Source organism: Carcharodon carcharias, chromosome 26, assembly GCF_017639515.1.
Source record: "Carcharodon carcharias isolate sCarCar2 chromosome 26, sCarCar2.pri, whole genome shotgun sequence".
In the NCBI taxonomy this organism is placed as follows: domain Eukaryota; kingdom Metazoa; phylum Chordata; class Chondrichthyes; order Lamniformes; family Lamnidae; genus Carcharodon; species Carcharodon carcharias.
In genome coordinates this window covers 41,616,497-41,643,902 of record NC_054492.1, presented here as the reverse complement: position 1 = coordinate 41,643,902, position 27,406 = coordinate 41,616,497, and the positions used below count along the sequence as shown (strand labels likewise).

The 27,406-nt window shown below is 43.1% G+C and overlaps 1 protein-coding gene across 2 annotated transcripts in view; it reads left to right on the top strand.

The window, feature by feature from the left end:
* The first annotated feature begins 11,447 nt into the window (after positions 1 to 11,447).
* The window catches only part of LOC121270042 (SHC-transforming protein 1-like), a 277,773-nt gene continuing 261,814 nt past the window's right edge, over positions 11,448 to 27,406 (top strand). The window contains exon 1 of one of the 2 annotated variants that reach the window (XM_041175364.1): positions 11,448 to 11,524. The gene's annotated coding sequence lies outside the window, so the exon portion shown is untranslated. The remainder of the gene's footprint in view (positions 11,525 to 27,406) is intronic. The other variant, XM_041175363.1, reaches the window with a different exon arrangement.

Here is a 27,406-nt window from a genome sequence, read left to right as displayed (position 1 = left end):
GTGTGGATGTCAGTGCATTTTTATATCGGGCATATGGGTGTGGATGTCAGTGCATGTTTATATCGGGCGTATGGGTGTGGATGTCAGTGCATGTTTATATCAGGTGTATGGGTGTGGATGTCAGTGCATGTTTATATCAGGCGTATGGGTGTGGATGTCAGTGCATGTTTATATCGGGCGTATGCGTGTGGATGTCAGTGCATGTTTATATCGGGCGTATGGGTGTGGATGTCAGTGCATGTTTATATCAGGCGTATGGTTGTGGATGTCAGTGCATGTTTATATCGGGCATATGGTGTGGATGTCAGTGCATGTTTATCTCAGGCATATGGTGTGGATGTCAGTGCATGTTTATAGCGGGCGTATGGGTGTGGATGTCAGTGCATGTTTATATCGGGCATATGGTGTGGATGTCAGTGCATGTTTATAGCGGGCGTATGGGTGCAGCTGTCAGTGCATTGCCAATTTGTGGGCTGTAGAAAGCATAAATTGCTTTGTGGAGGCCTGAAAATGGACCAGATCCCAGCTCCTCCATGATTCTGCCACATTTTGACCCGTCTGCTCCATTACCCACATTAATGTAATGTTGTCACAGATGTTCCCTGGCTTTTCATCCTTGAAAGTCTTTAGCAGAACTCACATCAGTGGATAGCTGGTTTAAATCCCAATAAGATCTTCTGAAGGCCCCAACATTGGGCAAGAACAGACAGGAGCACAACTCCACAGCACACTTACATTAGCAGAGCAAGGCCCCAGAAAATTCAGCACCAGGATGTGCACAACCTCCTCATGCACATCGTATCTCAGAGGAGGTTTCCGACATTCATTTCTAACATCACACCAGATGTTCTGAAGTGCTTTCGGCGTGCAACATCTTGCAGTGGCATCAACAGTTGTTGCACTTATTTTCCAGGTGTGAAGATCACAATTTCCTTAAGTCAATCTTATTTATAAAGTCATTGGGTCCATTTACTCTTCTGTATGATCAGCTGTCTTAATACAGAACAGAGGGATATAAGATTCTATACAGATATAAATACTGTATTGGGCCACAGGTACTCTGATTTAAATTTGTTGTTCAGTGCGTGGTTACAACTTTTATTTCACCCAATCTTTTTTGAACCTCAGGTCTGAGTTTCCATATTGGAAGAGCACGAGGGTTGCCAACCCTCCAGAGTTGGCCTGAAGCCTCTCTCTATGAATTGAAAATCAATCCCCAGGACACTGCAGTGTGCAACCCTGGAGAAAAATCATAGGGACATCTAAAAAAGTTTTTTTGTCATTTTCTTTGAACGTTTCTCTAAATATAAATATATTTCTCTGTAGGTGTAAAGTTATTGAAAATGGGAAAAAAAGGCTAAATGGCTGACAGTTAAGCATCATGGGTAATGAGTTGTTTTGCTCTCCAATTGGCAGAGCAAGGCAGTATATCACAAGGATGGGTATGTTGGCCGACTAATGGCAGGAGTGTGGGGGCAGGCTTTGTGATGAAACCTCCAGGAATACATTTAATTGGAGTTGGCAACCCTAGAAGAGCAAGGCTGCCAAAGTCAGCCAGGCAGCGAGCATGTGCTAGGTCTGAAAGCATTGAAAGCTATCACAGTGTGTTCCCACACTCCCTCAGACTGTTCATCTTGTGCATTGTGCGTCTGTGAAGCAGATTTGTTTTTGCCACTATTTGGATTGTGTGAGAAGGAAGCCTGGAAGATAAGAGTGTAAAAAGCTGAAGGTTGTTGTAGAGAAAGAAATGCAGACATGAAAAGCTGACAATTTGTTGTTAGGCCTACGCAAGCACACATATACACACAGGCTGTCATTTTGACTTTGAACGAATGTGTAAGACAAGAGGTATTGATTCAACCGCCCAATTTTACGTCTCTCCTGGTTTTAATTTGCATTGTTCTCTAATAAATAGATAGAGTATATTGTAGGGAAATGTGAGGTTTTTCACATTGGTAGGAAGAATAGAGTAACAGAATTTTCTTTAAATGGTAAGAAACTGTTAAATATTGGTGTTCTGAGGGACCTGGATATCCTTGTACAAGAAACACAAGGGGCAGGATCTGTCGCTCGATGTGCGGGCGGGCGCCTGACACGCCCGAGTGTGAAATAAAGCGCATTGACGTCAGTCGAGCGTGCCACCGTCAACTTGCACTCTTGCAATAGTTGGGTCGGTGGGCGTGTGCCGGAGCTGGCAGCACGTCCGCCAATAATTAGAAGGCCTATTAAGGCCATTAAGTTAACAATTGTGCTGAATTTTTCACTGACAATTCAACCTAACGGTTGATGGGCAGACGAAAAGGCCAACTGCGTTTTTTAGGAAAGCTCACCCATGGGCGTGATGAGGTTTCCTAAAGCAAATAAAAACAAAATAAAAATTTTACACTTGTATTAAAATCATGTCTCTGTTTATGTGACAGAGTCCCCACCCACCCCTGCCAAGCATCCCCGCCAAGGGCAAAATTCTGCCCAAGAAGTTAACATGAAGTTACAGCAAGTAGTTAGGAAGGCAAATTGTATTCTGGCCTTTATTCTAAGGAGTTGGATTACAAGAGGAAGGAAGTCTTGTTATAATTGAACAGGGCTTTGGTGGGACTACACATGGGATATTATTCATAGTTTTCATCTCTATAACCTATAGTACCTAAAGGAAGGATATATTTGCCTTACAGGGAATGCAACAGCAGTTCATGGATTGACTTCTGGGATACAAGATTGATTTCTAAGAGGAGAGATTGAGTGGAATGGGCCTAAACTCTTTAAAGGTTAGAAAATGAAAGGTGAGCTCATTAAAACTAGATTCTGAAAGGGCTTGAAATAGTAGTTAATGGATGGCTGTATCCATTGACTGGGCAGTTTAGAACAAGAGGGCGTAGACTAAGAGCAGTGCCATGTTGAACAGAAATGAAGGGAAATTTCTTTACTCAGTTGGTTGTGAGCCTTAAGAATTCTTTAACTCAGAGAGCTGTGGATGTTTAGTCATTGAGTAAATTCAAGGCTGACGTTGATAGATTTTTGGACTTTAAGGTAATCAAGAGATCTGGGGACTGGGCAGGAAGGTAGAGTTGAAGTCGAGGATGAACCATGATCTTTGTTAAATGGCAGAGTAGGCTCGAAAGCCTTATAACCTACTCTTGCTCCTATTTTTTATGTTCTTATAACCAATTCACTGTGATCAATGTTAATTAAGTCTGGTCCACATTAATTTAGTGCAGCTGAAAGTAATAGGTGCAGATTTCAGTCCATTTGTATGATGGTCTGCTTATAGAAATAGCCATGAAGCCATATACACAAGAAAGCTATTGGAAAAAAGACAAAGTCTAACATGCTAATAAACAATCAAGGCCTCCCCCTAGTTTACCCATTTAGAAATGTCTATACATAGAAATGCTAATCTCATAACAGAACTCTGCTTAGAATTAGTCAACATGACGTTATGGTTAAGCTGAGACCAATCACCTGCTTCTTTTATTTCAGGTTGGCACAGCATCATTGAAGTTAGCAAGGTAAGTATGAGTGAAGGAGGTTGTCATAGTTTATTCATCTGTGAAAGAAAAATACTTTCCATCCTTCACAGTATCAAAGCAATTTTTTTTTTCTACCCTACCCAGATATCCATTCTACATGTAATCACTGTGTAAGGAAGAACTCCTGACATCAGACTTCTCTTTCGTTAATTTGAACTGTGAACTCTTGTTCTACAGTCCTGGATTAATTTGAAACAGTGTTCCAGATTTATCTTTTCCAAGCCATTTACTAACTGTCCGTGCAGATCAACAACAAATTGATCACGCACAAGTACAAGGCATCTCTTCATGCTCTCAGTCTGACTCCAAGCCAATAATACAGTCACTATTTCAAGGGAATGTTAATAGACTAGGCACGCAAACATCATATGCCTGTTATATTACAGACACATGTGAGCCTGGATTCTGCTCAGTGGCATAATTGATCCCATCCCACCCTCCACCACCAACCAGCACACTTATAGTGACCGCCCCCTTTGTTTTTTGTGGCCAGTTCAGTTTAATTGGAATAACGTGAATGAGCTCCAGTTATTTGTCACTGGGAACTCATCCATGTAAATGCCTGCAGCAGTTTAAAGGCCTAGGCATCATTGAAAGACTTTGTTACAAATAGGACCTCGGTCAGAAGAAGTTCAAAATCAAACAACTACCTCACACCCTCTTCCCATTCAGATGTTACCTCGGAGAAGCACTAGGGTAGTGTGAGTTCACAGTACACACTCCAACACACAAACACAGTGGTCAGAAGCAATAGGCATGCACATAGATGATTGGCTTTCATTAAAATGAATATTTCACTGGAGATATTGTGCATAATTCTTGGCAGGATTTGGAAGCGACTTTCTTTTAGAGGTTTGAATGGAACCATGTGATTGTTATGTAGAGAGAAGGGCCTGTGGATGGTGACTTATTTGTGTTGCTACCAGTTGCCCGTGGCAAAGTGAATGGATTGGCTAACTCTAGTTAACATTGCAACTGTAACTTTCTTGATGTATCTTTGCAAGACCAATTGGCTGATGTTAATAATGCCTCCAGTGCCAGCCTGAAATGCCCGTGTAGAATAAATGGTCAGGACATTTGGGATATTCAGATCAACAGATGTTTGTGGTGAAAAAATCTCATGTCCCAACCAATTAAGTACTTTTTGAACCGTGGTTACTGGGAATGTAGCATATTTACATAGAAAATGGCCTTTAATTTTACCCAAAAAGCAAAGATCTGGAAGAATTGTCAATGGGAAACTTCTTGTGGTCTCATGCTGGTGGAGAGGTGGAGAGGAGAGTATGGTAGGGTTAGAGAATAGCAGCCCCACAGAAAAAGGCACAAACATGGATGATAAAGTAGTTGTGACAGCAGTGTAGAAACAACACAAATATCAACTGAGAGCCCTTTGAGGATATGTACTGGGCAATTTATACCACTTCTGCTTTTACTGTAGCACTTGACAATATTGGACAGCCAGTTTACACAAGAATTGATTGCAAACAAAATACTGCTGGAAAATGTGACCTATATTATTATCACTTCACCCCGTCTCATTTAAAGACTCAGGCCTGTTTTGAGATGGGAAGTTCAACATTTATGGCAACAATGACAAAACACTGCAGGCAGAAATTGGGCAGTATTCATAGGAAAATATGGTAACCCTACATTTGTAGAGACACCATCACGAGGATGGGTCACATGACTGGAACTGATTCTTTCTCCTCACCTCATGCTGAAATGAAAGGTCTGTTCATTATAATATTCAATACTGCTGGGTGCTCAGTGCCTGATATGCTGGGAGCTAGACGTTTAAAAGCTGTGTAAGCATCTCACATGTGAGTCGTTCTTCACAATATTCATGAATGCTTATGTGTCGTATAATATTAAATATTAAAGACAAACAGCTCTTTGCATAATATTGAATAACTTTTTAGCCCATTAATTTTTAGCAACAAGCTGATAAAAAGTTGATCTTGCTGTCCAATGACGGAGCCTTGTGCGTCAAGGGAGGCACATCTCAATTCTCAGAAAATTATACAAATTGGCTGGCCGCATGTTATCTCGAAAAGGGTTGGAGGTTGATAGTTGAGCCAGTAGATGAGTTGTCTGTGACTCACTCTGACTCACTCTGACATGTCTTTCAGTACCAAGACTGCTCTGTGCAACAGATGTTGAAGACACATTTTTTAAATTCATTTTTTTCATTCATGGAATATGGGTGTCGCTGGCTAGTCCAGCATTTATTGCCCACCCCTAATTGCCCTTGAGAAGGTGATGGTGAGCAGTCTTCTTGAACGGCTGCTGTCCGTGTGGATTTGTGTAAAACTGAATCATAGAATCACAGAATTTTTATGGTGCAAAGGAGGCCACTTGGTCCATCGTGTCTGCACCAGCTCTGCAAATGAGCGACTCACCTAGTACCATTCCCCAATGGCATCATGCATTGTCACTACATTGCTCCCATGCTCCTTGACACTGCTTCAAGAGACATCACTTCATGATGTCCAGTGATTTGTCAAAGTGCAAAAGAGTGGCTATCTACAAGATCAGCCTTTATAAGATGTTTGATTTTTTTTCTCTGCTCAATGTCATTAAGCCTGATCAGTGTCATTAAGCCTGCTCAGTGTAAGTCAACCTGTATATTTCTTCAATTTGGAATCCTAAAGCAATCATAGCAGCAGTGTGAACATTCATGAGAGATCCGTCTGGATATTTTTTTTTTATTCTTTCATAGGATGTGGGCGTCACTGGCAAGGCAGCATTTATGGCCCAGCCCTATTTGCCCTTGAACTGAATAGCTTGCTAGGCCATTTAAGAGGGCAGTTAAGAGTCAAACCCATTACTGTAGGTCTGGAGTCACATGTCGACCTGACCGGGTAAGGACAGCAGATTTCCTCCCCTAAAATACCATAATGAACCAGATAGGTTCGTATAACAATTGGTGATAGTTTCATGGTCATCGTGAGACTAGCTTTCAATTCCAGGTTTCTTTTATTAGTTGAATTTAAATTCTACCAGCTGCTATGATGGGATTTGAACCCATGCTCCTAGAGCATTAGCCTAGACCTCTGGATTGAATACTAGTCCAACGGCATTACCACTACACCCCCATCTCCCCTCTATAAATGTTTTTACTCCACAGAAACCAGAGCTGTTACTTCATCAGTGCAGGAACCAGTTGTCCTTGCTTTACAATGTTGTGGATATGGAACCAAGACTGCTCAATACAGTGTATGTATTCAAACATTCTCTGTTAAAAAATAGAACCACTAAGGACTATATCCTACAACTCATGAGGGGCATTCAGACCTCTGTTCTCTACCAACTGACCCCTAGGTAGCCCCATATATGCTAAACTTTGGCCACTATGACTTGTTCTTCACCCAAAGGTGCCTCATCCTAATGATGAAACGATAATGCAAAACGCCCATTTTTGGATTGTGGATTAGGTTGGTTGTGGCTTATTATGTTTCCTGCTATAGTAGTTGCCCTGGGGCTGGTGGATCTCAGTTTCTAGCCACAACCCTACTCCAGTCTCTCTACTGAAGGCTCCCAGATCTTATTCTCCCTACCAGCCCACTTTAAGTTCTACCATGCCCTAGACCCAAATGCTGCTAGATCAGAGTGCCTCCTTCTGCCTGATTGCTGAAATGTCACAACCACCCCCCCAGAATGCTCAGAAGACCACAACACTTCGTGTCATGGGTGCTCCTAAACTTCAGAGTTCTGCTTGGCTCCGAACTGCTGATTGCTCCCAGATTGCCCAATAGTGCTACACATCAGCCATGGTTTGGTGCCAAGCATTGATGCTCTTTCATTGAGCCAGAGCTCCTCCATCAAATGCTGCAAGGGCTCGCTCATTTGCTCACATGCTTTAGTCCTCAGCTTCCAAGCTCCAGATTCACCATTACTGCCAGGTCCCAGAGCACCTATTACATTTAAAACTCTGGCCTGAGTCCAGGCTGTCCTACTCCTGCCCAACACCCTGCTGTCCCAACCCATCCACTGGATCGCATAATCTGCTCCAATCATTAGTGCACCCCTCCTGCCACATCTTCTACCTTCCTTCCTCTCGCCCTGAGCTTCTCTTTAATTTTCACCAGGCCACCCCAATCCAATCCCCATCTTTAACCAACTACATGTTAGTTGCCATTTTGCAATATGTCCCATGTTTTTAGCAATAGTAACATTGCAAACGTGAGTATTTTAGTTAAACAATGTGTATGAAAGCCAAATAGAAATATTGGATGAGAGAATAGGAAGACAGAGTGAAGAGATTCCAGAAAGAGTGATAGAGAAAGAGTGAGGAAAGAAATTGATCATAAACGCAAAGATACAGACGCCAGAATGGAAAAAATGTGTCGGATATTCAGTCTGAGTGAGAAAAAGAGAGAGATAAGCGGAGTGGAACAGGAAAACAGGAGAAAGGGGACTGGGGGAATTACAGAATTGGAAAGTAGCAGTGAAACATTTTCAGAAAGATTTATATTTCTGCAACTCCTTATCATGTTCAAACACTTTGAACAAAATGCTACATGCATAATGAAGTACTTTTGAATTGCAATGTTTGTTTTGCACAAAGAAATGTGAAAGGCAGTCTATGCCAGGAAGATCCCACAAATAGCAGTGAGTTGGAAAATGAGTTAATCTGTTTTTGGTAGTATTGGATAAGGGATGAATGTTGATCAGTGCCCTGGAAGAACTCATTGTTTTTCTTTGAGTGGTGTAATGGGATCTATAAAGCCTTTATGGACCCCCTGAGCAAGCAGAAAAATCCTCAGTTTAGCTCCTCATCAGGAAAATGGCATCTTGGACAATTCAATGCTGCCTCAGTAATGTCCTGTAGTACCAATATTAGGCACTCAATAAAGTGACAACTTCTCTTGAACATGAGTAATGTGGGAGGCCTGCTAATATTTTGTGAAAAGTGAGGGGTCAGGCTGTACACTCATTGAGCTCTGCAAGTACAGACAGTCCAGATACTGGCATATTTTCCCTGTGTAAAGTGCAGCTCTTTATTATGTTGGGCAGTTAAGTCCCTGCGCTCTTTTTGAATGTTGCCGTCTGAGATTTTAACCGAGAGAAAATCACATTACTATTTCTGTGCTATGAGCCAAGCTGCTTCATCAATATTCTCAGAACAATGTGTAGTGATACTAATCCTGCTCAAGGGCATTGAGTCTCCTCAGGAAAATGTTTTGCTAATTACATCATTGTAATCATGAAAAGCAAGGCCAACTTCAAGCTGCTCTTCTCCACCACAGCATTTCTTCCAACTATTGCCTCATGCTTGCTTCTTGTGCTAAATGGGAGGAGCGCTTTCAATCAAAGTACTACATTTGAGTTCTCCAGAATTAAAACTATTGGTTCAGCTGCCTCTTCCTGAGCTCCTAAACTGCTGGCATTAAAAAGAGCTCCTTAGCACTTGCTGGAAATGGCTGGTTAATGTTACAAAGCATCTTCATTTTGTGATGTGGCTTTGCAGGCATTTGCTTAAGATCTCCCTTCCAAACTCCCCGAAACCCATCAGTCGATATGCTAAAGAAGTGCCTAAGAAAGCTGGAATGGGCATTCAGAGATTGTTGCCTCTCAAGGCATAGCCCCATTCAACCCTCTCCCATTCATAATAATAAATGGTAGGCAAACAGATAGGACCAGTTATCACAGCATCTCATGACGTATCCAAAGTGGTTGACTCTTAACTGTCCTCTGAAGTGGCCTAGCAAGTTGTATCAACCAGTTGCAGTGATTCAAGAAGGCCCACCAACATCTTTGTTAGTTAACTAAGAATGAGCAATCAATGTTGGCCTTGCAAGGAGATCCAGAGCCTTTTAATGACAATAGTCTTCCACTGGACACCTGGCAACAAGCCAAATCTTTTACTTCTGTGACCAAAGAATTAAATGAAATCCACAGTTGTTGAGTTAGTGTGGAGAGCACTATGAATGTGTGTAGGACTATTTGAGCATTGCATGGACATGGCACTTAGCTGAAGGTCTCCTCTAAATATCTGTTCCATAGTTCTTGTTGCCTATAGTGTTTCTTTTGTGGTAGGGTTGGCAGCTCTGGTTGAATATATTTTGGGAGATTTCATCACATGTCTTACCTCCGACTGCTTTACCCCCACACTTGCACCATTGGTCACTTGACTGATCCATTCTCACTTTGCACAATCTTCCCATGCCAACTGAAAAACAAACTCTTCCTCACCTGATTGGCTGATTCTTGACTGTCACTTAAACAGCATTTTTTCCCATCACCATTATTTTTTATAACCAATAAATAAGCATTCATTGAAAGTCAATAAAACTCACAATAATTTTAATTCACATATGATTTTCTCTTGGGTTGCGTCCCGAGGTTCATCCTTAATTTAGCGGGACGCAACAGTCCTAGAAGTGTTGGTTACCTTACTCAGCAAGGGCATCTTCTTAGAATCAGTTGGAGGTGAAGTAGCCATTCAGCCCATCATGTCTGTGTTAGCTTTTTGAAAAAGGCCATCCAATTAGTCCTAGTCCCCACTCTTTCCCTACAGCACTCCAAATCTTTCCATTACAATTTTATATCCAATTCCCACTGGAGATTCACTACTGAATCTGCTTCCACTGTATTTCAGGGTGCATTTCAGGTTCAAATCTTCTCCCTGATCATCAATGTATTGTATTGCTGTGCCTATAGCCACAGGTGGATAATTTCTTCCACCACCTGCTCCGTCTTTTGGGGTATCTGGATAGCAAAGTTGTAAATTGTGCAGTAGCCTATGATAATCTTTGAATAAGCCTTGAGCGGGGTTGTGTGGTGGCCCTTACTGCCACTGGTAGATATGTACCCCTGTGGTAGAGGCTATCTGCAGGTCATTTTCGAGCAAGTCACAACATTTGTCTCTGCCCCTTTGTGAAGAGCAATCTACAAAGGCAACTTAGCTGGCACAGCCGAATCCAGGCTTATAGACTTTTAAAAAATTTATTCTGAGGAACTGGTAATCACCGGCAAGGCCAACATTGATTGCTCATTCTTAGTTACCCAACGAAGATGTTGGTGGGCCTTCTTGAATCATTGCAACTGGTTGATACAACTTGCTAGGCCACTTCAGAGGACAGTTAAGAGTCAACCACTTTGGAGCCAGGCCAAGTAAGGGCAGTGGGATTCCTTCCCTAAAAGACATCAGTGAATCAATAGGCTGAATAGCCAAGAGTACAGAAAGGCAATCCACCTCAGATGCAACGGAGCCTATCTCACAACACTTATTTCATCCACTTCTTCCTTTATTAAATAACAAATAAAGGAAGAATCCCTACTGGAAATGCCATCTATAGAGTTTTGATTTTAACAGTCATACATTTTGTTGGCAAAAGTCTGGGCCCTCCATTCATGGTGTTGCGTTCATGGAGTGAGCACAAAGTGCATACATGGCATGAGTTCAAAGTCATTCTACCAATGTTGCATCATCACTGGCGACTGGGAAAGCAATCGCCTCTAACTGGGATATTTAGACTTGTCCTATTGGAGTTCATTATAACTTTACACAATAAAGAATTTATCTTGATCAATTATAAAACACAATTCATAGATTTAGTATTGTTGTAAATTAATGGACAGCTTGAGTGGTTACCATGAACATATGAACATACGAATTAGGAACAGCTGTAAGCCATTCAACCCCATAAGCCTGCTCCAGCATTTGATAGGATCATGGCTGATTTGATTGTGGCCTGAATTCTACTTTCCTATCTACCCCCTTATACCCTTTGACACTCTTGTCAGTTGACAATCTATCTATACTACCTCAGGTATTAATGAGTAGTTGTGCAGAGCAATATATCTAGTAACATAAAAAGCAGTATTACTAATAGTTTTAAAATAAATGTCAAGATACTACTCCCACCACTTCCTTAGTTTCTGTTTATAACTCACTAAATAGTTATTGAACTCTTGTCAAGTTCCTCTTTTTCTCTGACGGGTTACATGCAATCATTTGGTCTAACTGAAAACTGAAAAAATCACTTTTGCGCGTAAGTACAGTTTACTTTTGAATAAGAATCTGAGCTTGAGCCTAAGGTTTTGTCTTTTCACAATTAATGTACTTGATTGGGAGGCAAGCAGCTTTTCTCAAGCTTTCAGCTTCCAGCTAATGGCTGCCCTCCTACAGCAAACTATAGACACGGGTTCCGTGTCATATTTTTCATATCTTCACCATATCCTGCAGCTTTTCTGGGTCTGATTTGCTAATGTAAGAGGGGACTTGTTGGCTTCACTAAGGCTGGTTAAGCTGCCCTTCGCACTCACCATTTAGCTCAGTTTTCTTGATCTCAAGAACGATTAAGGGTGATTGTTTTTGATTTCAGCTAAATTAATACCAGGATTGGCAGAGTGGTGTGCCAATGAGTGCAAAATGAATACAGCTGCTGCTCAGAACTAAATGGATGATCCACTGAAAGCTAAGGGGAACTTCCTTTGCTTCCAGTCCAAATGGACACACAAGCAGAAATAAAGCAAATGCCTCCGAATTTTGCGAAGTGTTCATTAAATTATTTCTGCATCAAATTTGGAATGTTAATAAGCCCCTTGCATGAAACGTGCATGAAGGCATCAGCTCACCAAATGAAGAAGAGCACTGATCCACCATCCAGAAGCAGTCCACACAAGTGCCAGGCGATGTGCTTATTCAAATACTCCAACAAGAGAGATCCATCCATCACCCCTTGACATTCAATGGAATTACCGTCACTGAATTCCCCACGATCAACATCCTGGGGGTTGCCATTGACCAGAAACTGAACTGGACTAGCCATATAAATACTGTAACTACAAGAGCAGATCAGAGGCTAGGAATCCTGTGATGAGTAACTCACCTCCTGACTCCCCAAAGCCTGTCCACTATCTACAAGGCAGAATTCAGGAGTGTGATGGATTACTCCTCACTTGCCTGGATAAGTGCAGCTCCTACAACACTCAAGAAGCTTGACACCGTCCAGTACAAAGCAGCCTGCTTGATTGGCACCACATCCACAAACTTTCACTCCCTCCATCACTGACGCACAGTAGCAACAATGTGTATCATCTACAAGATGCACTGTAGGAATTCACCAAAGCTCCTTAGACAGCACCTTCCAAACCGACAACCACTACCATCTAGAAGTACAAAAGCAGCAGATTAATGGGAACACCACCTCCTGGAAGTTCCCCTCCAAGTCACTCACCATCCTGACTCGGAAATATATCGCCATTCCTTCACTGTCGTTGGCTCAAAATCCTGGAACTTCCTTCCTAACAGCACCGTGGTGTACCTACACCACATGGACTGCAACGGTTCAAGAAGGCAGCTCACCACTATTTTCTCAAGGGCAGCTAGGGATGGGCAATAAATGCTGGCCCAGCCAACGAAGCCCACATCCCGTGAATGAATAAAAAAAAACCCAAATTGAGATGGGCAGGGGGAGACAGGGCATTCTCTCCCAATTCTGCAGTGCCTCTCCGAATCCCTGACACGTAGGACAGCAGAGCCAGGCTTTTAGTTTCATCTTTTATGTCAGCTCAGTGAGGTATTTAACACTTTCATGTTCCTGCCCATTTGAAGCTTGCGTCGGTTACAGTTAAAGGACCTGCCATGCTTTAGTTTTTTTTCAAGGATATCATTTGAGGAACCTCTCACCCAATAACGTAGCTGAGGTCTGGAATTCACCAAGTGGGAAGTCACAGATGTAGAATCATTGTACCTCACTCTTTCCTGGATCAGTACGTTAGCGTGTGCTGTGGCTGATGCTAGCACTTAAGTGCTATGAGTCAAGTAACAAAGGTTTTGCAATAAGAAGCAGTGAGCTGAAAGCACAGGGCTATGTGTTTATTCCATACTTACAATACTTCAAAAGTCAAAACTTTTTCAACCACCTTGTTAACCATTTGGGTGATTAATTTTATGCTAGTGATCAAGATGAGGGTATGAGATGCCCACATAATGAAACAGAAGTCTTCTATTTTGCTGCCCCAAGATCTATATGCTCCTGTCGATAGGGAACTTCAAATTACTGGGTGGAAAAATGCCCCGAGGTTATAGGATATGAGCAGCTCATGGAAAAGACTCTATGCTTGGTCAGCTGTGTGCCTCCAGGGTGAGCATCAAACATTCGCAGGTCAGAACTGGCACAGCCAGTTATAGGGTGAAGCTCTTTCTGCACCCTCAATTGACTTTGAATATAGATAGGACATCATATCCCCTTAACTCATAGCGGGATAGGCATGTGTATTTACCCAGAAAATAGGGAATGAGAATGTACAGCTCCAAACATGTCAGCCGTTTATATGTACAATGAGAGCTACTTGACTTTTAGTTAATAAAAAATAGATTGTTCATAAAATTAATGATATTACTACTAACATATCCTGCCTATGGTACTACTCCTCTGATAGACTTCATTCATTGTGTTATATTATGTCCAACATTTCAAATGTTGGTCAGCCCGCTGAATGAATTCTTCAGACTTTTTTCTTTATTCTTTCACGGAATGTGGGTGTCGCTGGCAAGGTCAGCACTTGCTGCCCATCCCTAATTGCCTTTGAACTGAGTGGCTGGTGAGGCCGTTTCAGAGTGCAGTTAAGAGTCACATGTAGGCCAGACCAGGTAAAATTGGCAGATTCCCTTCCCTAAAGGACATCAGTGAACCAGATGAGTTTTTTTAATGACAATCCAAGGTCACCATTGCTGAGATTAGCTTTCACTCCCAGATTTTTATTAACTAAATTCAAATTCCACCAGCTGCCATGGTGGGATTTGAAACCATTTGAAACCCGTGGATGAGGCTTCGTTAAAAGTGCAAAGACTGCCTGGTCTATTTGCCCACCTGCCAACCGAACAGTTAGATGAGCAGCGAAAAATTAATTATTAATAATTAATTAATTGATTGATTAAAGGCTTTAATAGACCTTTCAGTTGTTGGGGGGTGAGCTGCAGCCTCTCATGCTTGGCCGCTGAGCGAAATATTGCAAGCTTGCCCAACGTCATCGCGTACTATTTTACTCCTGTTTGAGTCGGGTTCATGCCCGCCCAACGAGGGAAAAATTCTGCCCCTGGATTCTGTATCAACAATAGAAAAGAGCGCTAGAGAAATTCCATCAGCAATGCCTCTGCCACATCCTCTGCATTCAATGGGAGGACCGTCAATCAAATTATATTTTCCTTCATGAAGCCTGCTCCACGAGCATTCTGGCAAAATAGCAAAATAGGTGACCGAAAAGCGTCTCCCCAGCCAAGTCCTATTTTCTCAACTCTCAAATGGCCAATATATCAGGTGTAAGACTCTTAAATGGAGGGCACACTTGCTTCAAAGGTCCGGACCCCGTAATAAGTATCAATGACACGAAACAACTTTGGATGTAATTTCTACTTTGTGCGGAAAACCTTTGTTAACCTACTAAGCAATAGTATTTACTTACAAAGCCAGTTGCTTAGTAAGACCTGCATGCAGGAGCTTGTTCCCGGGTGGTCAGCCTGCTTGAATGAATTCTTCTGCAAAACCTCCGGTGACTGACCAAGCCATGCTTTCTTGACTGCAACAACAATGTCCTTGTAGGCTCTGGCTTTATACCCCTTTCTGACCCTGATCCCTGAGATGTGGGCATCTCTGGCTAGGCCAGCATTTATTGCCCATCCCTAGTTGCCCTTGAGAAGGTGGCGATGAGCTGCCTTCTTGAAACGCTGAAGTCCATGTAATGTAGGTACACCCACAATGCTGTTAGCAAGGGAGTTCCAGGATTTTGACTCAGCAACAGTGAAGGAACAGTGATATAGTTCCAATTTTTTGGGGGGGAGTCAGGAAGTTAGTTACTCACTGCATGGTTCCTAGCCTCAGACCTGCTCTTGTAGCCATAGTATTTATATGGCTGGTCCAGTTCAGTTTCTGGTCAATAGTAACCCCTAGGATGTTGCTGGTGGGGGAATCAGAGATGGTAATGCCATTGAATGTCAAGGGGAGATGGTTAGATTCTCTATTGTTGGAGATGGCCATCAACTGGCACTTGCATGACCCAAATGTTACATGCCATTTGTCAGCCCAGATATTGTCCAGGTCTTGCTGTATTTGGACATGAACTGCTTCAGTAGCTGAGGAGTCGTGAATGGTGCTGAACATTGTGCAATCATCAGCGAACATCCCCACTTCTGATCTTATGATGGAAGGAAGGTCATTGATGAAGCAGCTGAAGATAGTTGGGCCTAGGACACTACCCTGAGGAACTCCTGCAGTGATGTCCTGGAATTGAGATGACTGACCTCCAACAACCACAACCATCTTCCTTTGTGCTAGGTATGACTCCAAGCAGCAGAGAGTTTTCCCCCTGATTCCCATTGACTCCAGTTTTGCTAGGGCTCCTTGATGCCACACTCGGTCAAATGCTGCCTTGATGTCAAGGGCAGTCACTGTCACCTCACCTCGGGAGTTCAGCTCTTTTGTCCATGTTTGAACCAAAGCTGTAATGAGCTCAGGAGCTGAGTGACCCTGGCAGAACGTGAACTGAGCATCAGTGAGCAGGTTACTGCTAAGCAAGTGCCACTTGGTAGCACTGTTGATGACCCCTCCATCACTTTGCAAATGATCGAGAGTAGACTGATGGGACATATTGACATATAAGTAATACCTCGAATCGGGCCATCTGCCTTATTAATCCCACCATGGTCATGCAAGACCACCTGCATGTAATAATTTCCTGCTTTCAGTAGGGGGGTGTCTTCAGGTCCATACTGGCAATGGATATAATATCTGCATCTTGATAAGGCAGGAAGAAAGCCATTCACACATATCCATCCAGAGAGGCAATTGTCCATATGAGAGCTGTTATAGAAAGAGTGTCAGGTGGTGAACCATAACCACAGTGACATGTCCTGACATGCCTGTGTGTGCGTGTCCCCATTTAGTTGAAACCCTCTTTATTTTTAAAAAGTTCAGTATGAACCTCAGTGACGATACCTTTGGTCAAAATTCTTCTCCCTTCATCCTAATGTCCTCCACACTCCATGTTCCCACCAACCGGTGTTGAGGTCTGCACACCACAACTTACATTTTACTCACAAACAGAAATACAAGACATATTAAAATGCCTTACAGCATAACAGGAATACACAAAATATCAAAATGTCTTACACAGGAGAGGACAAAGAAAATGCTTCAGAGACATTCTGAAGCTCACCCAGAAGTACAGCAACGTTGACCTTAATGGCTCAGAGAAGCCTGCTACCAATTGTTCAAAATGGTGTCAATTTGTCCATCAAGCAGCATTTTGCATTGACTCACAACTTCTTAATGACGAGGCAGAGCAGTGACAGAGAAGGAAAGGAAAGGAAGCAAATCCTGCACTCCAGATCCCATTACCTCATGGGACCTCCTGCCCCATGGAGCCAAAAGATGTGTGGGTCGGGAATCAGCCTATTCAGTCATACAAAGACCCACTGCAGAAACTCGCAACCCTGAATTGAGGGACAGCCGACGATGACAACAATGACGACAACCTCCAATGGTGGAGTGATTAAAATCTCGGATGCTCAAAATTTCTCAGAATTGGCAGGGCATAGTCTCAGAGGCTGGAAGAGATTAAAGAAATAGGGAGGGAGTGATTCCACGGAAGGAGTTGAAAACAACAATAAGGATTTTAAAATTGAGGTGTTGTTTAACAGGGAGTCAAAGTAGGCCAGCGAGCACAGAAGTGAGGGTGAATAGTACTTGGTATGAGTTATGACGTGGGCAGCACAGTTTTGGATGACCGTGCATGGGTGATAGGAGGCTGGCTGGGAATGGGTTAGAATAGTCGAGTCTCATGGTCAAAGGCATGGATGAGGGTTTCAGCTGGCGGTGAGCTGCGCCAGGGTAGGAGTTGGGAAATGTTACAGAGGTGAAAAATGACAGTCCTATTGATGATGTGGATATGTGGTTGTGGGGGGGCCAATGTCGCTAGCAGTCTGGTCCAGCCTCTATGCACTGGGAGCTGTGTGATACATGGGGTTTTGAACACCTCACATCCAGCGTCTGTGCATCTGGTGCTGATATTCTTGGGAGGACCTCAGTAGAACCAGTATTAGTCTTCATTGCATGGTTGCAGCAACTCTCCGCTTGACCAATCACTTATCATTTTGGGGACCCCCCCCCCTGTCACTTGGGGGCCCCCATGTCACAACATGATGTGTTTCATTGTAAATCCAATCTAGTCCTCATTGTCAAAAGCTGAGGCAGATCCCTGGGGGACCCCACTAATCACATCCTGATAGTTGGAATACAATCCATAGTAGTCAGCAAACTTATCAACTAAGCCAGTTAGGAACTCAAAAGAATACATATTTCACAAAGCTGAGATGTTTTCTCAGCTGCAGCACTTGAAAAGTTTGCAAAACACATTTGATAAACAAGGACCCACAACTGATGGTAAAGACTGATATATATATATTTTTTACAATATGTATGATTTACTTTGGCAAAACCTGTATTTTTGTAGTTTGCAGGGTTTCTGAAGGAACTTACAAATTATTTCCTGTGCTTTACAGCTTAATGTGTCTTATTTCGCAAAAAATAGCAGTTCCACATGGTTTCCTGATCCGTTACAGTATATTGCATGCAGCTGTATTGCTGCTAATAAATGTGGAGTACGCTTTGTTCAGTTACTTTCTTTCTGAATGTGATAAAAGTAAACATCCAAGACTGGGATTTAACAAAAATTCCAGCACGGCTAGCTCAGCATCTTATTCTTCTTACAGTGAAACTGATCCTTGTGAGGTAAGCCATGAATGTCATTTTTGAATTTGAGTTGAAACAGTTCCGTGATATTTATCCATACAGTTGCACAACAGAAGTAAAGCTTCTTTCTGTGTGTGGAAATCCAGCAGATAATCACAGCTTTTTGATGTTTTATTCCAATCTAGATCCCATCTACCAAAGATTTCTATTTTATGTTACCCTTTGTTTTTTTGCAAAATAGATGTGTGCTGCAGCTCTGGCCACTATGCCATATAGAATATAATGAATGGAATAGAATTAGCATTGAAGAGTTGGAGAAAGGGACCTTAAAATAAAAATAGATGCTTCTCTTTCAATGTGTGGAGAATGTGACAAAGTAACCAAGAGATTAATAGAATGTTAGATATATAACTGGAACATTACAGCACATATCAAAAAACATTTTGCTAAGGTCTCAGGAAGTACATGATATTTAAATTGCCTCCAGTTGTGGTCACAACTGCTGCAAAAAAGGACAAGCATTCATCGGAAGAATGGTCTCAAGTGTAAAGGGAATGAGATGTGATGAGCCTCACGTTCACAGTCTAGAGAGGAGGCAGGGGGATGTGACAAGCTGACGATACTGGACAGGAGTTTCACAATGCTGAGACAGCACATTATGAACTTGGGCAATGACCTCAGCGGGCTCCATTCCACCAGCCTGAATTTTGTGAAGTCTTTGTCTAAGAAGGGGGCAACTTCATTCAGGTGAATGAAATAAATGGTGCGTTTGAATCACATAAAGTTAGTCTGCAGGTACAGCAAGTGATTAGGAAGGCAAATCGAACATTAGCATTTATTGCAAGAGGAGTGGAATATAAAAGTGGAGAAGTTTTGCTACAGCTGTACAGAGCATTGGTGAGATCACATCTGGAGTACTGTGTGCAGTTTTGGTCTCCTTATTTAAAAAAAGATAATTGCTTTAGAAGCAGTTCAGAGAAGGTTCACTGGACCCATTCCTGGAATGAATGGGTTGTTTTATGAAGAAAGGCTGAACAGATTAGACCTATACCCATTGGAGTTTAGAAGAATGAGACGTGATCCTATTGAAACATATAAGGTCTTGTAGGGCTTTGATAGGGTGGATACTCAGAGGAGACTAAAATTAGGGCACATAGATTATAATTAAGAGGGTTATCCTTTCAAGACAAAGATGAGGAGAAACTTTTTCTCCCAAAGGGTTGTTGCTGTGTGGAATTCTCTACCCCAGAAAGAACTTTATTTGAATTTGTTTAAAGCAGAGTTAGACAGACTTTTGTTAGGCAAGGGAGTCAAGGGATGTGAGGGGCAGAGAGCAAAGTGGAGCTGAGACTACAGCCAGATCAGCCATAATCATATTGAATGGTGGAGCAGGTTCGAAGGGCCAAATGGACTATTCCTGCTCCTATGTTCCATTTATATCATCCACACTAACTATATAGGAAGGCACCTGTATCAGGCAAATATATCACTAACCATCTGTCATAATCATAGGCGTCAATTATAAAGATACCGCTTATGTTGTATTAAGCACACTGGCTATTTAGGGAAATCTTTCTCCTGTTAATAGATTTTCTAGCTTCAATTACTTCAGGTTTCTGTGCTCCATTGTGTTACTTTGTCTTTTGGTTTCTTCTCTAACTGTGCCACTTTGGTGCTCTCCTGTTCTCTTGGATAAAGGTCAGTGCTACAGTCCCACAAAGTTACACAGCTGCCTCGTGCCATCTGCCATTTGTTACATCTTCCATCACTTACATTGGGCAAATTGTGCGAACACCAGCGGCTCATGTTTGATAAGGCTGCACTGAAACTGTCACTTTTTTTTATATTCGTTCATAGAATGTGGTCTTCTGGTTGGGCCAGAATTTATTGCCCATCCTTAATTGCCCTTGAGGAGGTGGTGGTGAGCTGCCATCTTGAACCTTTGCAGTCCATGTGGTGTAGGTACACCCACAGTGCTGTTAGGGAGGGAGTTCCAGGATTTTAATCTAGTGACAGTGAGGGAAGGGCAATATATTTCCAAGTCAGGGATGATGGAGGGGAACTTCCAGGTGGTGGTGTTCCCATGCATCTGCTGCCCTTGTCCTTCTAAGTGGTAGAGTTCGCAGGTTTGGAAGGTGCTGTTGAAGGAGCCATGGTGAGTTGCTGCAGTGCAATTTGTGTATAGTACATACCGCTGCCACTGGATGTCAGTGGTGAAGGGAATGAATGTTTAAGGTGGTGGATGGGGTGCCAATGAAGCATTCTGCTTTATCCTGGATGGTGTTGAGCTTCTTGACTTGTGTTAGAGCTGCACTCACCCAGGCAAGTGGAGAGTATTCCATCACACTCCTGACTTGCACCTTGATGATGGTGGACAGGCTTTGGGGAGTCAGGAGGTGAGTTATTTTCCATAGAATTCCCAGCCTCTGACCTACTCTTGTAGCCACAATATTTATATGGCAAGTCCAGTTCTGTTGCTGGTCAATGGTAACCCCCAGGATGTTGATGGTAGTGGATTCAATGATGGTAATAGCACTGAATGTCAAGAGGCGATGGTTAGATTCTCTCTTGCTGGAGATGCACATTGCCTGGCACTTGTATGGCACAAATGTTACTTGCCACTTATGCCCAAGCCTAAATGTTGTCCAGGTCTTGCTGCATATTGACATGACTGCTTCAGTATCTGAGGAATCATAAATGATGCTGAACATTGTGTAATCTTCAGTGAACATCCCTGCTTCTGACCTTATGATGGAGGGAATGTCATTGATGAAACAGCTAAGGTCACTACCCTGAGGAACTCCTGCAGTGATGTCCTGGAACTGAGATGACTGACCTCCAACAACCACAAGCATCTTCCTTTATGCTAAGTATGACTCCAAACAGTGAACAGTTTCCCCCCTGATTCCCATTGACTCCAGTTTTGCTAGTGCACCTTGATGCCACACTTGGTCAAATGCTGCCTTGCTGTCAAGAGCAGTCACTCTCACCTCACGTCTGGAGTTCAGCTCTTTTGTCCATGTTTAGATCAAAGCTGTTATGAGGTCAGGACCTGAGTGACCCTGGTGGAACTCAAACTGAGAGTCAGTGAGCAGGTTATTGCTGAGTAAGTGCCGCTTGATAGCACTGTCGATGACACTTTCCATCACTTTACTAATGATCGAGAGTAGACAGATGGGGCAATATTTGGGCAGTTTGGATTTGTCCTGCTTTTTGTGGACAGGATATACATGGGCAATTTTCTACATTGACATTAGATGCCAGTGTTGTAGTTGTACTGGAACAGCTTGGCTAGGGGTACGGCAAGTTCTGGAGCACAAGTCTTCAATACTATTGCCGGAATATTGCCAGGGCCCTTAGCCTTTGCAGTATCCAATGCCTTCAGCCTTTTTTTGTTATTCATTCATGGGATGAGGGCTTCGCTGGCTGGGCCAGCATTTATTGCCCATCCCTAGTTGCCCTTGAGAAGGTGGTGATGAACTGCCTTCTTGAACCGGGGCAGTCCATGTGGTATTAGGGAGGGAGTTCCAGGATTTTGACCCAGCGACAATGAAGGAACAGCAATATATGTCCAAGTCAGGATGATGAGTGACTTGGAGGACAATGTCTAGATGGTGGTTTCTCTTCTATCTGCTGCCCTTGTCCTTCTAGATGGTAGTGGTTGTGGGTTAGGAAAGTTCTTTGGTGAATTCCTGCAGTGTATCTTGTAGATGGTACACACTGCTGCTACTGTGCATCGGCGGTAGATGGAATGAATGCTTGTGAATGTGGTGCCAATCAAGTGGGATGCTTTGTCCTGGATGGTGTCAATCTTCTTGAGTGTTGTGGGAGCAGCACTCATCCAGGCAAGTGGGGAGTATTCCATCACACTCCTGACTTGTGCCTTGTAGATGATGGACAGGCTTTGGATAGTCAGGAGGTGAGTTACTCATCACAGGATTCCTAGCCTTTGTCTGGCTCTTGTAGCCCCAGTATTTATATGGCTAGTCCAGTTCAGTTTCTGGTCAATGGTAACCTCGAGGATGTTGATAGTGGAGGATTCAGTGATGGTAATGATATTGGACATCAAGGGGCGATGGTTGGATTCTCTCTTGTTGGAGATGGTCATTGCTTGGCACTTGTGTGGCGCGAATGTTACTTGCCACTTGTGAGCCCTGAGCCTGGATATTGTCCAGGTCTTGCTGCATTTGGACATGGACTGTTTCAGTACTTGAGGAGCTACGAATGGTGCTGAACATTGTGCAATCATCAGCAAACATCCCCACTTCTGACCTTATGAAGGAAGATCATTGATGAAGCAGCTGAAGATGGTTGGGCCGAGGACACTACCCTGAGGAACTCCTGCACTGATGTCCTGGAGCTGAGATGACTGACCTCCAACAACAGCCACAACCATCTTCCTTTATGCTAGGTATGACTCCAACGAGCAGAGAGCTTCCCCCGCCCACCCCGATTCCCATTGATTCCAATTTTGCTATGGCTCCTTGATGCCACACTTGGTCAAATGCTGCCTTGATGTCAAGGGCAGTCACTCCCACCTCACCTCGGGAGTTCAGCTCTTTTGTCCATGTTTAAACCAAGGCTGTAATGAGGTCAGGAGCTGAGTGGTCCTGGTCAAACTGGGCATCAGTGAGCAGGTTATTTCTAAGCAAGTGCTGCTTGATAGCGCTGTTGATGACAGCATCCAATACTTTACCGATGATCAAGTATAGACTGATGGGGCGGTTATTGGCTGAGTTGGATTTGTCCTGCTTTTTGTGTACAGGACATACCTGGGCAATTTTCCACATAGCTGGGTGGATGTCAGTGTTGTAGCTGTACTGGAACAGCTTGGCTAGGGGTGCAGAAAGTTCTAGAGCACAAGTCTTCAGTATTATTGCCAGAATGTTGTCAGGGCCCAAAGCCTTTGCAGTATCCAGTGCCTTCAGCCGTTTCTTGATATCATGTGGAGTGAATTGAATTAGCTGAAGACTGGCGTCTGTGATGCTGGGGACCTCCGGAGGAGGACAAGATGGATCATCTGCTTGGCACTTCTGGTTGGAAGATTGTTGCAAATCTTTCAGCGTTATCTTTTGCACTGATGTGCTGGACTCCTGCAGCATTGAGGGTGGAGATATTTGTGGACTCTTCTCCTCCAGTGAGTTGTCTAACTGTCCGCCACCATTCATGACTGGATGTGGCAGGACTGCAGAGCTTAGATCTGATCCATTAGTTGTGGGATTGCTTAGCTCTGTCTATCACTTGCTGCTTATGCTGTTTGGCACGCAAGTAGTCCTGTGTTATGGTTTCACCAGGTTGACACCTAATTTTAAGGTATTCCTGGTGCTGCTCCTGGCAAGTCCTGCACTGTTCATTGAACCAGGGTTGATCCCTGGCTTGATGGTAATGGTAGAGTGGGGGATATGCCAGGCCATGAGATTTAAGTTTGTGTTCGAGTACAATTCTGCTGCTGCTAATGACCCACAGCACCTCATGGATGCCCAGTCCTGAGTTGCTAGACCTGTTCAAAATCTATCCCATTTCTCACGGTGGTGGGGCCACACAACACGATGTAGGACATTCTCAATGTGAAGGCAGGACTTCGTCTCCACAAGGACTGTGCTGTGGTCACTCCTACAGCTACTGTCATGGACAGATGCATCTGCGGCAGGCAGGTTGGTGAGGATGAGGTTAAGTATGTTTATCCCTCTTGTTGATTATCTCACCGCCTGCCGCAGACCCAGTTTAGCAGCTGTGTCCTTTAGGACTCGGCCAGCTCGGTCAGTAGTGGTGCTACCAAGCCACTCTTAGTGATGGACATTGAAGTCCCCCACCCAGAGTACATTCTGCACCCTTGCCACCTTTAGTGCTTCCTCCAAGTGGAATGCAGTATGGAAAAGTAACGATTCATCAGCTGAGGGGAGATGGTAGGCAGTAACCAGCTGGAGGTTTCCTTGTCCACATGATGCCCTGAGACTTCATGGGGTCCAAAGTCGATGTTGAGGACTCCCAAGGAAACTCCCTCCTGGCTGTATACCACTGTGCCGCCACTTCTGCTGGGCCTGTCCTGTTGGCGGTACAGGACATATCCAGGGATGGCGATGGTGGTGTCTGGGACAGATTTGATTCTGTGAGTATGACTATGTCGGGCTGCTGCTTGACTAGTCCATGGGACAGCTGCCCCAATTTTGGCACAAGCCCCGGGATGTTAGTAAGGAGGACTTTGCAGTGTCAACTTTGCCAAGTGTGCCATTTTCACCTCCGGTGCCTAGGTCGATGTTGGGTGGTCCTTCCATTTTCACTCCTTTTAGATGTCTTAACAGTTTGATACAACTGAGTGGCCTGCTAGGCCAGTTCAGAGGCCACTTAAGAGTCAACCACATTGCTGTGGGTCTACAGTGACTATAGGCCAGACCAGGTGAGGACAGCAGATTTCCTTCCCTAAAGGGCATTTGTGAACCAGATGCATTTTTACAACAATTGTTTCGTGGTCACCATTAGACTAGCTTCTAATTCCAGATTTATTGAATGAATTTAAATTCCACCAGCCCAGAGCATTAGGGCCTCTGAATCCATGACATTACCACTATGCCACCACCTCCCCTGAAAAGTGAAGCCTTTAATTACAAGTTGCTAAGTGTTTGGGATAATTTGCCAGGTATAGTAATAGAGAGAAAAGTTCAAAATGCCAAGGTGTGTGTGATTTGGGATACCTGAGGGATCCAATATGGTAAATCGATTGGCCATTGTCCTGTCCGTGGCTGTTCTTATACAGCTACACAAGGTGCCATTTAAGAGTAAATCATTTGTATGCATCTACTAGCAATCTCTGGGATTTGGACCATTTCAATAAAAGTAATGAACATTTCCTTTAAAAAAAAACTTCCAGGGTGCAAGTTTCTAGTACCAGAAGGCTATAGCCAGCATCCTGAAACTGACTGGTGTAGATGCCGGTATTTTTGTACCATCCTGTGATGTTATGGTTTTTAAAACTTGGCAATTAAATCTACAAGTCTTTGAGTTTGTGGCACTGTCTCCCACGTGCAAGGTCAAATCTGTTTCTGGTTATTTTGCTGCAGCTTCTCTTTTGTGTTAATCCTATATTGTTTGCAGAAAACCAAACTGATACCTTACAATTGTCAAACGAATGTTGACGGCTCAAAGAACAGGAGCCAAGAATCTAACCTGTGACACCCTGGCAACAAACCCTGACACCAGCAAACCTTAGTTACACACTCATTCATACACGCACACAGTCACACACCACAGACACACACAGTTTCATACACAGTCACACATACACACAGTTTCATACAGTCACATATACACACACACAGTAACACACTCAATCATGCACACACAGTCACACAGACACTCACTCACTCATACACACAGACACAATCACACGCACGTACTCACGCACATGCAGTCACACACATTCATCTACACACACACACATATACACACACATACATACACACACTCATGCACACACACATTCACACAGGCACACACACAGACACACAGATACACTCACTCACTTTTGCACATTCTTGAGTTTCAATTTGAGTTGTTTTCCTCCAGTACACTCTGTCACTTCTCTCTTTGGCTACAATTGGATGTGTCAGCTCTACTGCATCTGTACTGTAACAACTCCTGGTCTAGTGTCTTGACTGCTATTGCTGAATATACAAAAGAACAAAATATTGCATTGTAAAACAATAGGGTGTAGAAAGTTGCAGGAGATATTTGATGGGCAGATTTTATGTCTGTGTTTTCTTTCCCTGCTGTTACTTTTCCTAAAAAAAAACTCTTAAATGAGTTTCACAATCTGTGCTAATGGAGGGCAAGCTGAGTTTAAAATGCTATAGCTGGGAGCTTTCTTCACTTTCAGGTTTGATTGAGAAACATCAAAGGCATGCATGAGCTGCTGTGACATTGGGTATGGTAACCAACCCTCCAAGGTCATGAAGCTAGAAATATATAGGGACAATGATAGTGATGATGAGCTGTATTGGAGGGTGATTGTTAGATAACAATTCCTGTAGCTTGAATACTGGATAATTAAGTGGTGCAAATTGTCTTGTGATATTAGTATGAAAATTAGTTACTGGATTTGTCTAAAATCCCCATGCTTGCTAACACAGGCTTTAATCCGTTTAGATACAAATATTTGTATGCCAATGTTGAAGGCACACTTTCACCCAGTTGTTCCTCCTTTCCTTCTATATGTGCCCCACATGATGTATTCGAGGCATATGGCAATGGTATAAGATCCACATTTGGTATAAACGTAATGCACCCAAAAATTTCCACTTAACTTTCTGAGGGTCAGTAAGCATATTCTCCTGACTGGATGGAGACAGCATTAAAAAAATAAACAATTAAAATAAAACTACCATTCTTTAAAAAATATTGTTCCGATGCCCATCTTTCATAAAAGTACTGACCCATTCTGGTGTTCAATCTGGTGGGCATTAGCCATCGTGCTCATAACAACAAAGGAACATCAGCAGGCTGAGAGAATTGACCAATGAGGAGAGATTGAGTAGACTAAGTTTACATTCTCTAGAATGAAGAAGCATAAGATGATCTAATTAAATGATATCTAATTCTTAAGGGATTTAACAGGGTAGATGCTGGGTGGATGCTTCCCCTGGTTGGAAAGTCTAAAGCTAGGGGTCACAGTCCCAGAATAAGGATTTGACCATTTAGGATTGAGACCACTCAAAGGGTTGTGAATTTTGGGAACTCCCTACCCTACCCCCGAGCTGTGGGCGCTCGTTGAATATGGTCAAGGCAGAGATTGATAAGTGTTTGGGTGTTAAAGGAACTAAGGATGGTGCGGGATGGTGGAGTGGAGGTACAGGCTCGAAGGGCCAAATATTCTACCCCTGCTCCTATTTCCTACGTTCTTATGGAAAGTTAAAATAGCTCAGAGTTACAAAAGTTTCTGTTGAGGTAAATAGGATAAAATCTGTTTCTGCTGCTCAGTAACTTGAGGGCATACCAAAAGGGATGCAGAGAGAGATTAAGACCATTTTTTTAATGCAGCGGGTTGTAAGGACGTGGAAAGTCCTGTTAGAAACAATGTTGGAAGTAAAATCCATAATAACTTTAAAAGTGAAGTAAGTAAATAATTCTATAAGAAATGAAAAGATACGGGAAAAGATATGGAGTGCTGTCTGAACTGTAGTCTCC